This window comes from Talpa occidentalis, unplaced genomic scaffold (assembly GCF_014898055.3).
Source record: "Talpa occidentalis isolate TD23 unplaced genomic scaffold, MPIMG_talOcc4v2.1 talOcc4.2, whole genome shotgun sequence".
Classification (NCBI taxonomy): domain Eukaryota; kingdom Metazoa; phylum Chordata; class Mammalia; order Eulipotyphla; family Talpidae; genus Talpa; species Talpa occidentalis.
In genome coordinates, this window is record NW_023602073.1 from 13,435,315 (window position 1) to 13,456,327 (window position 21,013).

Consider the following 21,013-nt stretch of genomic DNA (forward strand, 5'->3'; position numbering starts at 1 on the left):
CACAAAAGGGTGATGATGCTTGGTGCTTCAAAATATGATTTTCCCAAAAGAATAGTATCCATTGAACATAATGTATTGGAATAATTCTCTCTATTCAGTGTAACATAAAAAATGTTTTACTGCAAACAGAATCATAAAGCTGACTCCACATCTCACAAATTAATCTTTTATTTTGCAGATTTCCACGGGATTTTCACAACCTACATCTTAAAATCCTTAACTATAAAATGTAGCCTAAATCTCTAAGACTTTCGGGTGATGCTCCCGCGACTTGTTTTTCTATGGAAGACAATAATAGCTGCTTTCCATATTTGAAGTCATTGAAACGTCTCCTCTTGGTCTTCTTTTCTTCAGGCCAAGTAATCAAAGAGCCACAGAACCATTTGTCATTGTGTCTACCTACTTGCCTCCAGCCAGATTTAATGATTCAGTCATTCTCACAGATGTTTTCTCTGTCCAATTTTTAAGGATTTCCAGGGATGGAGATCTCACCTCCTTCCCTGGTAATCTATTACAGTATTTGATTACCCTCACTGCCTAGAAAATGTGCTTTTATCTTTTGCCTTAAGATCCCCTCTATTTCTCTAGTAGAGGTTGTTTCCCAGAGTACAACTGTGCGACAATTTCACACACATAATACTGTATGTAGTGGAGGAGATGAAGTCACTATTAATTAAATGTAAAATAGATGTTTATATTCACTGAGGATCAGTTATATGTAAGGCACAATGCAATGGTCTCAGATACGCATGAGATGTAGGCTGTTTCCTCAAGCTGCCAATGGTTAGACAGAGATATAGACACACCTCCTGAGGCACCCTGAGCTAAGGACTATAATAGGTAAGGGCTATAGCAGAGAGTTATGGAAGCTTAGATATAGAGCAAAAAGGGGACGGAGGGAGAAAATTTAACAAAACTCAAGCCCTTTTTGTTGGTCCTAGAGAGCCATTTTCCATTTTAATTACTCTATTTGTAACTTGACTGGATGTTAGCTTCTCTACTCTCCTTTTTAAAAAAACAGGGACAACAGAGCTCCCCTCAAAGCTGATTATACATGCTAGATTCATTCACATGGATTAATTCATTTTGAGAAGTATCTGCAACAATCATCTATTTTTTTAAAACATGCATTTATTTATGCGTACAAGAACTGGGGTACAGGCCAGCAGTGCTGGGGTTGAGAGGATTCACCAGACACAGAGCGGGGAACAGAACAGGCAGATCTATTGAAATACACTGTTGAGGGGAGCAGTGGGCAAGACAGGAGAGGTCTGTTGTGCCATGTAGGTATCTCCCTGTCCGGCCTGGGGATCGAACTCATGCCGCAGTGGCTGTGGATAGCTTCACAGTGCTGTGCTTAACCCCTTGCACCACCAGGGAGGCCCTACAACAATTGGTTAATCCTGCAATAATCATTTAATCCCAGACTGGTTTTCCTATCGTCCAGCAAAGTCTTTTCAACAAATGATTTGTGTCTGCCATCATCTCTGGTATGCTAAAGGAGTCCAGAATAATTTTTTTGTCACCAGAGTTTTCTTAGTTAAATCATCCTCTAGGTATATATAAAATTGATAATGCATACACATATACAAGATATGTTTAAAAAAAAACTCTACCAGATGATGATGTCAGCATTGGGAACTACCAATATTTTGAATTATCTCTACAGTGAATGATCCCCCAGGACACAACATATTCCAGATTATATGCTGACTCAGTCATATCTTACAACTGAGGGCATGGATCCAAAATGAAATTGCAGCCAAGAGTTCAGTGATATCCAAAGAAAGAATATAGGAACAAAACAGAAATGTGCTGATGCTCTCATATATGTCATAAATGCACAGAGTTTTGGTCATGCACTTAATAAGTAATCCTGAGCTAAAATGGTAGGGGGAGGACAATTCAGGGACTTGGAAAATAGCTGACAATTACTCTGTTCTAAAGGATGAAAGGATGAAAAGTGAAAGGGAGAAATCCCAGTCTACAAAATTGGAATCAGTGGAGATAGGGTAAGTTGATATTTATTTCTCCATCAAATTCTGGAACCTGGAACTCCAGGAAACAATAGTAGAAACAATAAAAATAAATTCCACTTTATTCTACATATGGAGTTCATAAGTTCGAGATGCACAGATGAAGAATAAATTAATTTCAAAAAGGGTTATGCAATTGATTGAATATTACCTTCTAAAATGGTTCAAAAAGGAAAATACAGGGAGGAAGGGTATATTTGACATTTGTTTCTACCTTTGAATTAGCTCAGGTGACAATTATACTCAGCCATGTAATGTTCCTGGAGTCAACCTCCAGAGAAAGATGTCGGACTCTGTGGCCTCTCATCATAACTTATGTACAAGACCTTTTGGACCATGTTTCACATCCAAATCTTGCACTTAGTCTCATAGAATCTACAAAGAGAAAACTCTAGGTACAATAAGACTATAATCTTAATACACACATTCAGTGAACTGTTTAACTGCATCTTAGCAGAGTTGTGTATGGCTTGCAGATGTGTTTCAGAATAAACATTTCACCAGAAAAGAAGAACACATAAAATAAAACTGTAAGGGCACTGGAATGGAAAAATGGCAGTCATCAGGCTATAAACAGCAGAGAGACAAATCAACAAAACTCAACATTGTGTAATCACAGATCTAAGTGTTTAGGTGAGGAGGAGGGGGAAGTGAGATGAAGAGAGACATGGATTCTGTTCATCAACAGACTATGAGATGTCTAACTGGACCGCTTCAGCAGCACTGAAGGTCAGGAAAATCAAGAAACCAAGGTCAGAAAAGAATTCAAAGGAATAAAGAGTGACAGAATAGGGAAGAACAGCTAGAAAATTAAACTTTGCGATGGAAGCAAATCTACTGGGATTGTAATAATTGCTAAAAGGCTCTGTAAAATGAAAAATAGAGTAATATGAATTTCTAGAGAAACAGTATTTTAAGTAGCATGTTGTGATTCTAGTTTATTTTATGCATTTTAGAAAACTGGGAGGATGCAGAAAATACACATCTTTCTAATCTCATGACCCAAAGATAACCACTTGTAGCATTTTGATCTCTCTCGCTATTGCTCTCTCACTCTCTCACTCTCTCTTTCATAAACACACGCATTCACTTACTCATAAAACTGGGATTTACTGTATACATAATTTTGAAGGTATTTTGTACTTTAAAATCATGAGCATTTCAACCAGTTCAGTAAAGTAGCAGGATACAAAATCAACACACAAAAATCAGTAGCCTTCCTATACAGAATCAATCTGAAGATAGAAGAAATCAAGAAAATCATCCCTTTTTTAATTGAAACCAAAAAAAAATCAAATACTTGGGAATAAACCTAACAAAAGAGGTGAAAGACCTATACAAAAAAAAATTATAAAACACTGTTAAAAGAAATAGAAGACATAAAGAAATGGAAAGACATCCCCTGCTCATGGACTGGAAGAATTAACATTATTAAAATGTCCATCCTACCAAAAGCAATATACAGATTCAACACTATTCCAATAAAAATCTCAATGACATTCTTCAAAGAAATAGAACAAATACTGATGAAATTCATACGGAGCCACAAAAAACCATGAATTGCCAAAGCCCTACTGATGAAAACAAAGGAGAAAGGAGTTATCACACTTCCAAACTTCAAGCTATACTACAAAGCCATAATAATTAAAACAGTTTGGTATTAGAACAAAAACAGACACACAGACCAATGGAACTGAACAGAGAGCCCAGAAATAAAGCCATACTTAATATGGACAAGTGATCTTTGACAAAGGAGCAAAGAATATGCAATGGAACATGGACAGATTGTTCAACAAATGGTGCTGGGAAAACTGGACCTCCACATCAAAAAAATGAAAGGAGACCACTACCTCTCACCATGCACAAAAATCAACTCAAAATGGATAAAAGAACTGGACACAAGACCTGAAACCATAAAATATATAGAAGAAAATATAGGTAAAACACTACAAGGCATACATCACAATAACATCTTTAAAGGCTCATCACCCAAAGCAAAGAAAGTCAAGGAAAAGATAAACACCTGGGATTACATCAAACTGAAAAGCTTCTGCACAGCAAAAGAGCCATTAACCAAAACAGAGACACCCCACTGATTGGGAAAAAATATTTGCGCTCCAGTCAACTGATAAGGGACTGATCACAAAGATATACAAAGAACTCACATGACTCAATAAAAACAAAATAAACAATCCAGTCAAGAAATGGGCAGAAGAACTTAAAAGACATTTCTCCAAAGAGGAACTGCAAATGGTTAACAGGCATATGAAAAAATGTTCGACATCCCTTATAATCAGGGAAATGCAAATCAAAACCACATTGAGATACCACTTTACACCAGTAAGAATGGCACATGTCAAAAAAACAAGCAACAACAAATGTTGGCGAGGATGTAGTGAAAAAGGAACTCTCCTGCACTGCTGGTGGGGGTGCAAATTGGTTCATCCACTATGGAAAGCTGTCTGGAGGTTCCTCAATCTACTAAAAATGTAGCTACCATACGACCCAGCAATTCCACTCCTAGGGATCCACCCAAAGGACACAAAAACATTGATTCAAAAGAGCACTATTAACAATAGGTAAAACCTGGAAACAACACAAATGCCCAAAAATAGATGACTGGATCAAGAAAATGTGGCGTATATACACAATGAAATATTATTCAGCAATCAAGAAAGATAAACTCATGCCATTTGCAGCAATGTGGATGGGTCTAGAAGGAGTTATGCTCAGTAAAATCAGCCAGAAGGAAAAAGAAAAATATCGGATGGTTTTACTTATAGTAGGAATACAGGGGAACCCAATAAGACATCAGTGTAAAAAAAATAATAACAGTACAAAACACAACAAAGCAAAAACAGACAATTATAAATCAGAGACATCCTGCAGGGGAGGAGGAGGGAAAGGGGCCAGAGGGAGGGAGGGAGGAGCACTGGGGACTGAGGTGATGGTGCACGGGTGCATTGGGGAAGGAAACTCTATGGAGACTGCACCTGAGGGGGTGGGGGGAAACAAATATTATTTAAAAATGAACAATGATGTAAAAAAATTTTAAAAATAATGAATATTTTTTAAAATCATGAGCATTTCCAATATCAGTAAAAGTTATTTGAACATACAATAAATATTTGCATGTGGCAGTATGATATGGTAATTAGTGGACAATACTGAATGAAGGAAAATGGGAGTTTTAAAATAAATGGGATGACTTTCATTCAACCGATGGACTGGCAAATATTCATTAAGAGCTACCGTGTAGCAGTCACTCTGGAAAATAGGAAAAGGTTGCTCCTGATAGGTTTAGCATCGTGTGCGAAGATCACAAGAGACATGGGCCACCATCTTTCCACGGATCTACCCGCTATCTCCTTTCATACCTTAACAGTCCTTATTTCCCAAAAGCAAGCATGATACACTCCACACACCACATTCTCAATAAATATTTATTGATATGAGACAAGAGACAGGTTCCTAATTCAATTTCTTTCTCAAATGTTGGTTCCTGTCCTGCTCTATGTTCCCCACTCCCCACCACCCTCACATGCTTGGCCAGCGCTTCCTTCCAAATCTTCCCCCTGCCATGCTGACATCCTGTATTGAGACCATTGGTTCATATAAATCCAGAGCCTCTTCTTTGACTGTTTCTTCAATTCCATTTTAAAGGAAATCTCACCAACCCAAGTTTCTCTTCATCCTGCACCCTCCCAACTAAGTAATTTCAGTATCCACATGATGAGTCATTCTATGCTCTGACCTCAACTCTATCCATTAAGACATGTCCTTTTCATCACCTGGAGTGACCTCTCAATTGTAGCCCATGATCAGAGATAACCAAAGAACCCACATGTCATGGTACCCCATTCATGCCCCACACCTGTGCCCTCCACCCCTGATTTACTGTATTCACACCTATGTCCATGTGACTGCCTACTGGGGTCTTACTCATGCTTCAAATCCTACTCAGCTCTATAAAAGTCGTCTCTGATCTCACCACCACCTACAATCAAACAAACAATCACACCCCACTGGGAACCATTTTCTATCTCACACACTCATTCATGAATCACACTTACTTTCAACGATTTCTTTTACCAACTCTGTTCTCCTCCCCACTAGAACACAAGATCTTTCAGGCATAAATCAAATCTTTTGTCTTTGTAAGTCCTGCGCTCAGCACATATTGGCCACATAACAGGTTTCACGATGTCTGTTAAAATCAACGAATGATAAATTTTGGTGTTGCCTGGAATTATTAGTAATAGAATGTGTATGTCAACATACTTCATCCAGGGTCAAGTTCAGTGAGCCAATGTGAATGTTCGAAAGTAAAGTAGTCTTCAAGCAGGAAATTTAATTAAATCATTCACAGCAAAGAGTTACCAGACTCCTTTGCCAAATTGCCAAAATACAATGGAAAACAAATTAGAAAAATGCAATAAGAACATGTCCCCCTTCTGTCAATGACAGAAAAAGGCAACTAAAAATACACTCCATGGAAGAAGGCAAAGACAGAATATTAAAACCTTTAAAGGTTTGCAAGGACGGATCTCATACATTTGCAAAAATATCAAGTTTTTCATCAAGGGCAATATTATTCACACACTTCAAGACCTTACCACTTTCTTGTTATTGTTACTTTAAGTTAAATTTGCACAGTAAATTGGTGGATTTAGTTCATAATGTGTAACCACTGTGTAATTAATTGGTATAGCAATAGCAGATATTCTAACCACAACTTACTAAAGGTAGGTACTATGTAGAGTAAAGGCATTTAGTCTCCAGTGGAACACAGAAACTTACATGTCCACTTGCCTGACCTGACAGCTCACTGTGGATGTTTAATAGTTATCTCAACATGAACATTATCAAAATGGAACTCTGTTTCCATGTCTTACTGCTCATTCTCTATATTCACCATCCCAGGATATGACACCACCACTCAACCCCAAAATCCTGTAATTATCCTTATTTTCATCTTGCCCTCAAACCCTATATCCATTCCAATGTTAATTTTTGTCAATTTCACCCCCTTTTAAATGTATCCCCAATCTGTGACTACTCTATCTCAACTATCAATTTGCTCTAAATCATTATGCTCTGTTGGACTGGCTATTGCAATAGCTTATAATGAGCACCTCTTTTCTTCCACTCTTACTACCCTGTTACCCGAAATCTACACACTAGCCAAGCGATCTTAATAAATCATAAAAGTTACCTAGAACCTCCCCAATGTCTGACCACCAGACAGAGAATCCAAGATCCTTATCATCTTATCATGACTTACAGATACATGATCTGGACCTTAATTCCCTCTTAGAACACATTTCCTATCATTTTCTCTTTGTCCAGTAAACTCCAGACACATTGTTTCTCCAACAGAAGCTGCATTCCTACCTTATGGCATTGTACTTCTTTCATCTACTGCCTAGAATAGTCCCCTTTTTTTCACATGTTTGGTTGCTTCCTATTATTCAGATCTCAGGAAACTCTCCTAATTTCAAGTCCAGCAACCAGTCAGTCACTGATATCGCTCTGTTCTACTTCTCTATCATTTACCAATTTAGTGATTTAGTGTTGACCAGTCTTCCCCAAAGTGTAAGCACCCACAGGGCAAGAACACCCCCAAGTTGTTCATTGCTTTATCCCAGCGCTTATCAGAGCTCAGCACACAAATGTTCAAAAGGTATTTGTTAAAGGAATGAACTGTAGACATTCAAGAACATTTACTGCATCCAAACAGAATGTAAGGAACATAAAATTTAAAAGCCACTGGTCCTGTCCATTAATTCTTCATGTTGTTAGAGGGTGTTTGTCTCAATCTGGCCAGTACAGAATGTGGATGGGAAGGATGAGGACATAAAGGGTTGAAGAGAAAGAATACTGGAGTACAACCTCCATAGAGATCCACAAATTATGCTGTATGTGCTAGGTAAAATAATCACACCCCTCCCAAGATAATCACATCCCAAGCCTCAGAAACTGTGACTATGCTGCACTGCCTGGCAAAGGAGAATTAAGATTGTAGATGGAATTAAGGTTGCCAATCAGCTGTCCTTGATATGGGGGGTATTATCATGGATTATTCTTGTGTGGACCCAATGTAATCACAAAGTAAGAGAGGCAGGAGACTCCATGTCAGCATGAAGCAGCTCAAGAAAGACTTGATTGGTCATTACTGACTAAATGAGGAATGGGACCATAACCCAAGGACTCAAAGACCATTTATTTAAAAAACTAGAAAAAATGGGCCTCCCTGATGGCCCAGGGGTTAATTCTCAGTGCTGTCACTACTAATACCTGAGTTCTATCCCTGGACAGGGAAGCTAAGCCGCATATGGCACAGTAGACCTCTCCGGTCTCACCTACTGCTCCCCTTAGCAGTGGATTTCTGTAAAATCTGCCTGTTCTGCTCCCTCATCTGTCTCTGGTGAATCTTCTCACCCCTGCACCTCTGGCCTACACCCCAGTTCTTCTGTATACACACACACACACACACACACACACACACACACACACAACTGGAAAAGGCATGGACACAAATTTTCTTCTTAGAACCTCTAGAAGGAGCCAACCCATTGGTTGTACACCAGCAAGGACCCTTTTGGAATTCTAACCTCCAGCCTGTGAGACAACATGTTTGTGTGTATTCTAAAGCACCATATGTATGGGAATTTGTTACAGCAGCAATAACAAACTAAGACACCATGTGCACAAAAATTATGGTCTAGAGAGAATATCAGGGCAGATGTCATTGCACACCCCCCTTCTGACCCCTGCAGGCACCTGCTGGGTGACAGCCACCAGGTTGGAAGCCTCTTGCTGTCAAGGTAGAGGTCAGAAAAAGCTCCCACAAGTCCCACAGCCTATTGTTTTCCTTCCCTAACTGTCGCGACTTCTCTTTCTCAACCCCTTACATGCAAAAAGCACCCCCACCCTCAGCACCTACCCATTGGCTAGAAGAAAAGGGATTTAATTTTTTGAAATCTTCTCCCACCAGAAAACCTTTGTGATAAAAGCCATTCACTAACCAAGGATGAATTCGATACACAATACTGCTCTCATTCAATTACTACACTGAGCATCAAATTCAATGCTTGGATGCACACTACACCCCAATTCAGCTCTAATCTTTTTTTTCCCTTTGAATCATGAATAGACATTTTAGTGTGTATTACACAGTAAAGCAATAACAAACACTCTACTAAAAATAAAAATGCTCCTCAATTATTTTTCACTTATCCCTTATGAATTTTATTGCCTAAGAAATGAAAGCAGAGCTGCTGAGGTAGGAAGTCCTATCATTATGTGCAGTTCATAATAAATATGAATCTGTTTCCCCTACACAAATGGAAAACAGGCGCTGGTGCGTGTTTAGCCTTTCTGCCACTAGAACAACTGCCAGGAAAGCATTTCCTAGTTTCAGGACCTCAGGATTTTGGTTTAGAAACATTGCAACACCCTAGTGTTCTCAAAGAAGAAAAGCTACCTAATAATTAGTAATAATTTCACGTAACTGATGATAAACTCCCAATCTTGTTTAAAGGATCCCTTCATATGAGAGTTAGTAAAAATTATTTTAAGTCAAATTATAAACCATACTTTAATATGTTCAGTGTGTGAAACTGAAGATTAATCAGATAAGTAACAAGAAAAATAACAAAATAAAGCCCACGTCTAAATACTTTATGGAAATATTAACCATTAAGTCAAAACACTACAGAGTAAGTAAGAAAGCTCCCTGTGACTATAAACATTTTACTATGATTTACTGCTGAGACTGCCTCATAAAAATGTTAAATTAAAAACAAAATGTTAATTTTAAGAAGCAGCTCATTAAACCCAGTAGATTACTGAGGATAATGTGGGAAATGAGGAATTTATGGCTCTCAGTATATAAAATAATATTCTAAGCAGAAGGGAAAAATGTGGCCTTTACAAGAAAAAACCATGTACTCTTTTTTTAATGTGTTGCATTATTAGGGGTAGAATTAAAATTATTATTGGTAAGAAGGTGATAATAAAATAACATTCATTAGCTAAAGTTAATGTAAACTACATTCGGATATGAAAATATGTTGAATTTCTTTCATTTTTTATGATTTATTTATTTATGCATAAAAGAACTGGGGTACAGGCCAGAGGTGTGGGGGGTGAGAGGACCCACCAGAGACAGAGTGGGGAGCAGAACAGGCAGATCTACTGAAATACACTGCTGAGGGGAGCAGCGGGCAAGACAGGCGAGGTCTGCTGCACCATGTGGGTCAGTTCCCTGGCCGGGGATCGAACTGGTGCTACAGAGGCTGTGGATAACTTCATAGTGCTGCGTCTTAACCCCTTGCGCCAGCAGGGAGGCCCCAAAATATGTTGACCTTCTAATATAACTTGCCATACAGATTGTGGTTGTCACATCTTACTGGATTTTAAGGAAAGCTCTTCTAGGAGGCTCAGCCAGCTGGAGGCATTCTTGAGGAAGGCTAGTGAATAGGCAAGTCCAGAGGAAGAGCTGATCCACATCTAGTAACACTTATAAGAGGCGATCAACCAGCCTTCCTCTGAACCTTATTACCACTTATACAATATCCAATATCCTTTCTCATATCACGCCTCTGAATGAAAGTACATTGCTATTAAGAAAGATGAAAAACTAATCAAATAGAGCACTAATGTTTTGAATGTTTCTAATCTAATATAGCGATAGAACGCAAATGTGTTTTAATCACTAATCTTCTCCATACATTTCATTATGTCCCATAACCTTAAATGGAAACTCTTTACAGACACAAGAATATCACAAATGATATTTTTCTTTGGCAATTTAAAATAGTACATGGAAATAACTTTATCCATTGGCTTATATATTGAGTTTTCTCAACTGCAATTTGAAAGATTTGGTTCTATTCTATTCTTTGATTCCTACTCCAGGGTATTATGTATCATCTCTTAAGCAATTGATGTTTAAATTTGACTATTAAATTCTTGTATGGGCTTGATCTTAACCCTCATGGTTATTTTACTTGACTTTAAATGGGAGCAAAAAATTATCCAAGTGTAGACAGAAAGCAAAAGTAGGATCATTATCATCGATTTCTCCAGATCACAGATAATTTTGTTTTTATCCCTACATTTTTATTTCAATCGTTTTAGTTTCAGACGTTTTAGGTGTTCATCAAAATCAGAAATATCCAGTGTACAGAAAATAAGGCACATATTTATGATATCTGGAATCCATGACTCTATTATCTTATAACCTTCATAAATTCTGATATAATTTCTAAAATCTATATCAGATAAATAGGACTGCAAATAATAAAGTACCTCAGAGTAGGTTTACCTGAACTACCAAGAATATGCAGCTTAACTTTTTCATTTCTCATTTTATAACCTCATGAAAATAATGCTGCAAATTAGTTTTGGTTCATCACAATAATTTAATTGCTCCTCCTTGCACTCCAGTGACTCAGAGTTACTTAATAAGGGGACTAAATCTTGAATCCTGCTTTTAGTTCTGGTTGGTCCAACTACCTTCAAATGGCCTTGTATATTCCAGTATTTAAAAGAGGTAGCCACACTTAAATTATTTCTCTATTCTAGAAAATTTCTCATGGTAGCAAAAGTAACACTTGCATATAATAGAAATCCACAATACTCTTACATTCCTAGATTGTAGAAAGGAAAGTCTAGAATGTGGGTCAGACTGGAGTGACCAACAGCGGCAGCCTGAAGAGTTCAGAGAAATGGAATGGGAGGGCCTTCCTCGTGGCACAAGGGGTTAATCACAGCACTATGAAGCTGTCCGCAGCCTCTGCAGTAAGAGTTCAATCCCCAGCCGGCCAGGGAGCTACCCACATGGCACAGCAGACCTCTCCTGTCTTTCCCGCTGCTCCCCTCAGCAGTGTATTTCAGTCAGTCTGCCTAATCTGCTCCCCACTCTGTCTCTGGTGAATCCTCTCACCCCCCGCATCTCTGGCCTGTACCCCAGCTCTTGTATGCATAAATAAATAAATCTTTTAAAAAATTAGAAAAAAATAAACTTGAGATAGAGAACCAAAATACTTTCCTAAATATTTGTTTAAAAATTATACATTAAAATAAATAAATAAATAAAAATTATACATTATATACCTAAGGGATTAAATACCTCTCTCAAATATCAAAGTACAAATAGATTAAACATGCACTTTCAATAGCTATTAATCCCAATTACTACAAAGTTACCATTTGATCATCTTAGGTTTCCAACATTCACTATCAACTACTAATAACATGCTATGAAATACAAAAATAACATACTTAACAATGCCATTATTACTGTAAGTATAAAGCAAGCATCAACACATTCAAAGTGATCTGGGAACGAAGGTCTTCATTCAGGGTAAAGTGACATGCAATATAAATGTGAAAATCAGTCATTCTCAATAAAGAGATTGGATTATTTTTCATCTAACTTAATTGGCATAGGTAATATGCCTGAATTTTTTATTGACTCTAAGTGAGGGGATATGCAACTGAACTGCTTCAGAATTTTGCAGAACAGTATGCTTTGCTTTAGACAAAGTGAGATATCTTAAGCATTTAGCATTTCGGGTGTTTATATCCGCTCCATAGTAATTTTTTTTACTTCTTCCATCTTTACATAAAATGGAAGTTACCAGGCATTCCATTTAGAGAGTCTTCGTTAATTATGTATAAAGCCTAAAACTAAAGGAACTGTGGTCAATAATGGTAAATAAAAACATGTTATTCATGCGACAGCTTTCTCTGCAGTATCTCCATGTTCCAAATAATTTATATTTAAAGTAGTCTGAGATAAATCTATGTACAGGATTCCAGAAAGCTCCATTTTAAGATGATTATCTAACCACAAATATGCTTATGTATTAGAAATTGATAAACATTCAAACAAAATGACGATATATCAATTTAATACTAATTCTGAGAGAATCACATAAACATGAAATGCCAAAACATCAATGGAAAAATAAATCTTGATATTTAATTAATTATGGCAATATACAAGTTAGCTACCTAATACTCCTATTTGTCATGAACCTATCAAGGAAGAAAATTCAAAATAGATCAATACATATCAACCAGCACTTGCTGACTTAGATTTAACATTGTTCCAACAGGTATTGAGGAGCATTTACCAGATTCTGTGCCCTTTTCATTTAGTGGTATGACTGAAGGATTCAATGGTCTGTATCTATAATAAAAATTCATGTATGCTATTTTTTTGAGAATACAGAAAACATTCTCCACTAGCATTTTAACCTATGACTGAAAGTCATCATTGAAAAATTTCACTTGAAAAAGAATAATTCTGACTCTGTAAGTTGAAGGAAAGATATCTTTCAGCTGGTCACTTTCTTCTTAACTGATAACTAAGAAATGCCCAAAATCTACCTGTTTTAATATTGGGCAGGAGAAACATAAATGACCTTTCATTGTAATACTGAATAGACAATAATCTTTAGGCATATCCATTGCTTTAAGTGTGGTGTGGATCACCTTTCATTTTGGTTACTATAATATTTCACAATCTTCCAATAAGATAAAACACACAAAAAAAATACCAAATGTTGGTAAACTAAGAAAATACCTATTTTAGAATAAGTATTAATGCTTATGATTCAGTCAAGAAACACTTTTACTTCAGCATTTATAGCAAGACTTAATAATATAATAATAGCAACACTATTAATAAAGATGATTACTAGTTAGTTACCTGAATTCCTGCTCCCTGCTCTGCTCTGTGCTGTCTAAACTTCTCTCTCAATTTCTTAAGACCACCACAGTTTGTCCTAACTTTGACCTCCCAATATGTCAGATTGCTCTGCAACTGTTCCCCTCAAGCCCAAGAAAACCAGGAAGCTTCCTGCCCTCTGTCCATCCCACCCCACCCCCACCCCTTCAAGCAGTCCAAGTCTTCCTTATGCCTGGTGCCTTTACTCAACCATCTCTTCATGGCCACAGAGCCTGTCCTCAAGACACAACTCAAGGGCTACCTCCCAGACATCTTTCACATCTCTAAAATTGCTGTATTTATTCTCTGCATGCTAATTGTTCTACATTATGGACAATTTAGATGTTGAGACAGGCAGGAGATATGATTATTCTGTACTCACTTCTCAGACAGCCCCTGGCATACAGCATGATTGGGTTACACCCAGCACTCAATATGGAGGTAAGATGGGGAAAAGATACATAGTATTTTTGACAGGCTGCTATGTGGTAAGCATTCTGCCAAGCACAGTCCTCACAATGACACTACAAAGTAAGTATTTTTTTGTCCTCTTTTGTGAATAAGCAATCTGAGGTTTAAATGACTTGTTAGAGGTTGCACAGAGCCAGAACTAAGGCCCAAGCTACTCCCACCATGATGCCTCTAGATGACATTTGCCTTAGAAGAATTTGGAAGAAGCAGAAGCATCACCACCATTAAAGCCATCGGTTGCAAATTACACCAGGTAGACCAAATCTGAATAAATATTTCAAGAGTCATCAGAAAGAGCTATTTTACTTTTGAATTGTTAAGCCACTTTCTAAGTTACAGATGAGAAGCAAATTCAAAAGTTAAAAATAGAGATAATAGGCCTGGGGGTAGAAGGGAGGGGCATGTAGGGAGGTTCACCCCTTTGAGACATTGGGGGAAAACAAATGAGAAAAAAAAATACTTTTAAAAAATAAATCAAAATGGTAGGACAGTGCAATAAATTAAACTTTGTAGGAACAACAGACAACACAGAGCTATCCATGTAAAAATAATGGCAACTCAGGCATAGAAGGCAAGGTATGAGTTTAAGTCTGGTGTGTGCCTTGGGGGGAGCAGGAGGAAGAAAAGTTTCATCCATCTTGCTTAATGGATGGAAAGTCAGCAACAGTGTCTGTGAGCTTTTCTGCAAAAAATTCAACCTAAATTGAATCTTCTAACCATCTTTTAGGATAATTCTTCTTGCAGATGAAGTAAAACTGTATATTTTCTGAAGTTGGGGTTTAACAGTTGGAATTCTTCCATAAAAGGTATAATTGCCAAAATAACCACAGGTTTAATGCCTGATTATATCAGACATCCCAGTGGAAATAAAAATGTTAATGTGGGAGATGAGTGTAACATGCCCTAATACACAGAATGAGAACATTCATAATAATTTTATTCTTAGCTCAAAAGTGAAAAGCAAGAGATCTAATTTCAGAGTAAAGAAATTCTGAAAAACCATCTGTTTTCCTTAGATGTTCCTAAGGCTTATTTACATTCCTTTTCATTGAAAGAAGAGTTAAAAATAAGGACAGAATAAGGAGTTGGGCTACAACTATAATAACAGTATATCCATAAGGCAGTGGAATAAACTAGAATACAAAATAAAAGCCATTAAAAAGTTGAATAACTATTTAAAGAGGGAAGTCACAAAGTTCCATCATAATCAAAGCAGATTTTATTTCCAATCATATTTGCTTATTTAAATATATTTTCTCTTTTTTGGAGGGGGCAAAAGTTGAACTTATACAGAAAAAAGTAACTGAATGAAGTGTCTAATTTCATATGGAAATGTGTGTATAAAAATTCAGTGTGCTCCTTTTCAAAAAGTCAGTGACCAAATGAATTTAGCACATATTAATGAATTCCACAGCTGGGTTTAAATGGAGTCTGACAAACCTCTAGCAGAAAACTTTTGGGAAAAGCTTTTAAGTAAAGAGGGAGCTTACAACATTGAAACTACATCTAACTGAATTGATTTCATTATGAATGCCATTCTAACACTATTCACACGGTCTAATTTTGCATTTAAATGTACCACGTGTTGTTCTTAAATACATTTTAAGCTGCACATTTTAAAACTAGATGATGAAACCATATGCAACGATCTTGTGTGGTCACAAAGGAAGCAGAGGAGAGGTTAGTATTTCAGCACATGCCTCAGTGAGGCAAACTCTGCCTTACCATATCATCAAGCAATACCATTACCAGGCATTTACCCCCAAAATATGAAAACACTTACATGAAAAGATTTATGTACTCCTATGTTCATAGCAGCTTTATTCACAATAGCCAAGACATGGAACCAACCTAAATAACAGATGACTGGATAAAACAGTGGGATATATACCCAATGGAATACTACTCACCTATTAAAAAAGATGAAGATGAAACAGCAGATTTATGAGAGCTAATATAAAATAATAAATGTGTGGGTGTTTCTCACAGATACATGCATTAGAAATATTCCTCTGGAGGGGCCTCCCCTGGTTTGCAACAGTTGAACTCTGGGCTGCGAAGCTGCCAGCAGCCTCTGCAGCGCTGGTTCTATCCCCCACCACTGGCAAGGGTCCCACTTGGCAAGCAGACCTCTCCTGCTGCGCCCGTGGACCCCCTCAGCAGTGTATTTCGTCAGTCTGCCTGTTCTGCTCTCCACTCTGGCTTTGGTGAATTCTCTCACCCTCCCGTGCTTCTGACTGTACCCAGTGCTTGTATAAGTAAATAAAAAAAAAAGAAAAGAAATATTCCTTGTGGAAGACGGCAAAGAACACAACAGAAATGAAGACTTTTTTTATGTTTTCATGTTTTAAATACCTTTTCAGCTCTCAGGTCTCCTCTTCCAATCTGGGGACACCTCCTAGATTCAGATTTTTAGAATCTCTGCCCCCAGCAAAACTTTGGAGATGTATAGCTGCCCTGGAACTATGGGTACTTTTCTTTTTCAATTTTGAAAATGGAATTAAATGTTTATACCATTTCAATGAGATATACAAAGATAATTAGGCTGTTAGTAAGTAATTCTTGGGCATTTGCTACATGTTCAATAAGTTATTAGTTGAGCTCAATAAAACACTCAGCTGACTCAAAGGAATGAACAAGTTTGTCCCTGATCTGGAAAAGTGTGCACATTATCTGGTTAAACATATATACACACACACACACACGTGTGTGTGTGCATATATCTATATAGGCATGCATATGTATATAGACATCCATATGAAAATATATAGAAAGTTCACAAGGTGCACTAAAACTGAGCATGAACATGACAACTAAATCGGACCACCATATGGAATACACTGATACACTAATACACTTCGCAACTAGGCCCCCACACCAGCAAAGCTTCAGATTGAAGCTTCATTTAAATGTTGGCAAGCCCATGATTCAGCTTACATTCTATATATTACACAAAGAAGTCACAGGAAGATTGTCTATTCAACTACACACGCAAATACACTGCAAATATACACATACTAATCTATCCCTCTTTGGTAGTTCTGAAGTTCCTTTTTCTTTTTTTAATTTCACTACCTAAATTCAAGCGGAATAAATATTCCCCCAAATCCTGGCAATTGATTTCTTGTTTTAAGATTATGTGGTCTCATTAATACCAGAGCAGTGAAAAATAGATGATTACTCTACCAAATCTAATATAGCAAGTCTCCAGATACTGCCACATGATTATGAAACATTCACACCTAGTACCTTAGCCACACATTCATCTCCTACCTTTCATTTCCTGTTGCTTACAATCTTAACCATAAAAAAGGCGACAAGTATTTATTCTTTGTCGCATGTGTATTCTTATGGATAAGAAAATTTTGCCACATAACATATGCCCAGTATTGGTTTGTATTTTAACTGGAATGAACATCCATTGATTAACCAACTTTCACTGACACCCAGCTCCCACCCCTACTTCCCTTCTAGGATCCAGGTATTTTGCTAGCATTCAAGATACAAAGATGAACAAAAGACACACTCCTGGGCTTAAATAGATGATGTTGGCAATAAACAACATTTTATCTAACAGAAACCATGATGTAGATATGTAAAGAGTTAGTGGTATCCCGATTATTTCTAACTGAAGAATTCACAAACAGACTGAACTCTAAGCAGACTCTTGCAAGACATTCCAGAACTCAGTGATGAGATCACCCCTTGTGAAGACCATCTGACGAGACTTACCAGTTCTGCAACAGAGATGTCCCAATCTGCTCTGCCAGAGGTTACCGAAGTCTCTAAGAGTCGTGATTCTAACTGTGCTTCAGGCAATAATTTGTCAACAAAAGATGAAAAGAGAACAAGACTGAGAACCAGATATGACCTAGGGTAACAGCCATGGGCTCTAGGAGTGACTGATTTCAGAAGTAGGTTGCAATCACACCAAACAGCAACCTATGGGCTGTGGCAAGGCAGACACACAGCTGAAAGATGAGCATTCTTGCTCTGGCATTGTAGAAGAACATGTAAGGAAGACGTTATGGAAGGGACTGCACAAAGAGTGAATTTGATTCAGAATCTTTTCGTTTGAGGACCTTGTGACATCAGAGGAAGGATATGGGGTGGCGAGTTGCAAAGACTGATGATCCACAAGGGGGGTGCTGAGATAGAGTGAGCCTAACTGCTTAACTCTGAGGGACACCACATTAGAGCCAGACAGAGAGGGAAACACACACTGAGAAGGAACGGACAAGTGGAAGAAAACACAGCAGACAGAATACCACAAAATCCAAGAGGACGGGATTTGAGAAGATGGCCAGGTATACTGACTTAATTAAGTGATAAATAATGCAGATGCCTTCTGGAGAACAAAACTCTGTGTGAGATGCCAGTTTTTGTGACACAGAAGTAAATGTGGAGCCTCCCCGGTGGCGCAGCAGGTTGAGCGCAGCACTGTGAAGCTGTGCACAGCCTCTGCAGCATGGGTTCGATTCCTGGCCGGCCAGGGAGATTCCCACACGGCATGGCAGACCTGTCCTATCGCGCCCGCTGCTCCCCTCAGCTGTGTCTTCAATCCGTCTGCCTGTTCTGCTCCCCGCTGTGTCTCTGGGTGAATCCTCTCACCCTCCCATTCCTCTGGCCTGTACCCCAGCTCTTGTATAAAAATAAATAAATCTTTAAAAAAAAAAAAAAGAAGTAAATGTGAAAAGTTCACTCAGTGAGGTTGAGGATTACCAGGTCTTCCCAGAGGAAGTGGTATTTGTCCTGGATTTTCAGAGTGCGTAGACTATGAAAGAGAGAAAAGGAGAGGAAAGCTTTTCCAGACAAGAATTAAAAGTAAGAACAGAGTATTGGAGGAACAAGCAACTGTCAAGATGCCCAAGGAGACCCATCTTCTTGGATTCACATTGAGAAATAGAGAGAGAAAAGGAGCAACCAGCCAAAAGAGCTATTGTGGGGCATCAATGGGGGGCCGGAGGCACCACCCCAAGCCACAGCAGCACCCACAGATCCCCTGGATCATAAGCCTTTGCAACCTGCCACTCCATACCCCTCCTCTGATGTCACAGGGTCCTCAAACAAAAAGATTCTGAATCAAATCCACTCTTTAGGCAGTGTCTCCAATGACATCTTCCTAGCTCTGTACCAATAACCAAAACAGTTCCTATGTATTCTTGGAAATGTTATTCTATACAGCTCCTGCCCTGATCCCTGGTCAGATAGCAAGATAGAAAGACAAAATCCACCTTCTGGTTTCACTAGTGGCAAATGACGCACCTCCTACCCAGACAGACAACTGACGGTCCCTCAGTGAACCTGATAAATAGAAGAGCTGTGTCAAAAATGTGCAGTGGCTTACCCCTCCCAAATTAACCTGTCAAGGTGGGAAGTAAGAGGCAAAAGACCTGGACTTCTTCACTGCTTTAAAATTGCTCCGAGGTGGTGACTCTCATACCTGCTCATTCTATCTCTAAAAAGCCTGGTGGGGCAAGAAAGAGCACTGTTCCCCTGTTCGTCCATCTTTTTCTTTCTCTTCAGTGAGCACCCTCATTGGAAGGCACCGGTGGAATGTTGGCAAGCTTCCACAACCCTCTTTCATGATGTCCATTAAACACACAGAGCAACAGATTATATGTGAACTGCCAGTATCTGCAGTAACTGAACCTGATAAACAGAAAGGGGGTTAGTGCTTTAATAATTAAGTGAAAATCAGTCCTGGCTTTTTTTTTTTTTTTTTTTTTTTGAATCTGGGAGCCTCTTCCCACTGCAGATGGGTGCAAAAGGTTACAGTAAATTTGAAGAAATGTCTGCACCCAGCTTGGAGAAATTTACACATTGGCTTTTTAAATGAAGGCACTTTTTATAGCATTAATTGGAGATTTTAAGCAGCAGGTGGTGGGATTTCATTTTATTTTATAAGAAAAAGTCTAACACTTGTCAAATGGCCTGGGTAGAAGTGAATTATTTTGAGTTTTTTCTCAAGCTCTCTGAAATGAAGCTTTTACTGCCTGCCGGGTAATGGCCTTCTTTTGCCATGTAAATGTGGGATCAATCTAGTTTTAAACAGAAAGATTTTTCTAATGCGTTTTTGGTATTTTTCAAGCTGTGATACAGCTGATAGGAGTTCTTATAAAATGTGAATTACAGGAAATTCATATTTATAAGCTTCTTCAAGTAATTTTAGAGCGCTGACTTTTAAACATCTGCTAATGAAGATTTCCAAGAGCTGCACTAAGCACTAACTTCGAACATTCCCCATCCACATGCCCCCCCCCCCACCTTTCTCTGACCCACTCTGGGCAGAATTGTGGCCTGAGGGCTTCCCAGTGTGGGTCTCACTTTGTCACGTTCTGGTCACTGTCCAGCAGTGACTGTGATTCTGAGGGCAGGCAGTGGCAATGAGGGAGAGAAGAGGTCACGGCCCACAGTGCCCTGAGGGAGGTCTATGTGGTGTCACAGGGTTGACAGTCACAGACTTCCAAAGCTCTTTGGGGAGAAAAAAAAAAGACCAATTAATGGTTGCCAGAGGGCAGCAGAGTGGAAGGGTGAGTCAATCAGGAAAAATGGGCCAACTGTTCAGTGGAAGGGAGTTCTGGACTTTTGGCAGTGAACTTCATGCAGAATATGTGCCTGCAGCATCTCAACGATGAACACCTCAATGTTACATAATCTTAAACGCAGTGCTGCTTCCATTTTAAAAAACTAATTTAATGAAACTTATAATGCATTTTGTGGTTCTGCTTTTTGGCTTTTAATGTCCCCTGGGATAATACCG

At 38.4% G+C, this 21,013-nt stretch overlaps 1 protein-coding gene across 3 annotated transcripts in view; it reads right to left on the reverse strand.

The window, feature by feature from the left end:
* The window catches only part of DCDC2 (doublecortin domain containing 2), a 166,632-nt gene that overhangs the window by 30,993 nt on the left and 114,626 nt on the right, over window positions 1-21,013 (reverse strand). The gene's annotated exons all lie outside the window — the stretch shown is intronic.